Here is a 941-nt window from a genome sequence, read left to right as displayed (position 1 = left end):
TCTACAAATATTAATGGCTCTATGTGTTTTTTACTACGGACAGTGAGATTGTAGCAGTATAATGTTCCTTAAAATGTCCTTCAAAGTACAACAAAATGTATACTTTTCCAGGTAAATTGACATTTGTGAATGTGAAATAATTTTGCCATATATAAGAAGTGAATGTTTATATAATCATAAACATGCTGTAGTATGTTTATGATTATATAAGTATATTTACTGAAGTTCTGTGCTACAACTTTGAGGTACTTGTACTTTACTTGAGTAATTCTACTTTATGCTTCTTTATACTTCTACTGCACTTTATCTGACAGCTTTAGTTACTTTGCAGAGAAACAATGTGATGAGCTTATAAAATATGAAAGTATGATACAGATGAACAAAACCTGCTCCACAACATTAATACGCTGCGCACACATTAATGCATCCATAGTAATAATCCACTGATAAATCATGTAGGAGGCGTCCTGCTGCTTCATGAGTAATTTGACCTTTTAAAATTGTAAATTCTTATGGATTTTGACTTCAGACTCATTCTGAATGCATGTTATACTGCTTTAATTATTTTTACCTTTACTTTTATTTTTAGTTACTTCAATTTCTTTCAGTATGATTTCGTGTGTCTGTGACGTCACCCCGTGCTGATGAAACGCGGTGTAATATCACAAACAACAGCCCCGCCCCCTCCGGCCCTCTGATTGGACGGCTCCCCTGTCAGTCTGAGCTCGGCCGATCCGTCGTTGTGGGCTGACGTCACCTCGGATCCCCCCCCCCCCTCCCACACTTCCTGTAACTGAAGAGACAAAAACAAACAAGATGGCGGACTCTGAGGTGCAGCAGCAGCTCATTGGCTGCCAGCGAACTAAGGCGCAGTCCTATTGGCTGCCAGTGAGCAGAGGAGCAGCTCATTGGTCCGGGGGAGATCAGTCCAGGCGGTGAGA

This window comes from Siniperca chuatsi, linkage group LG10 (genome assembly GCF_020085105.1).
Source record: "Siniperca chuatsi isolate FFG_IHB_CAS linkage group LG10, ASM2008510v1, whole genome shotgun sequence".
NCBI lineage: Eukaryota > Metazoa > Chordata > Actinopteri > Centrarchiformes > Sinipercidae > Siniperca > Siniperca chuatsi.
Note: the sequence above shows the minus strand (reverse complement) of the source record.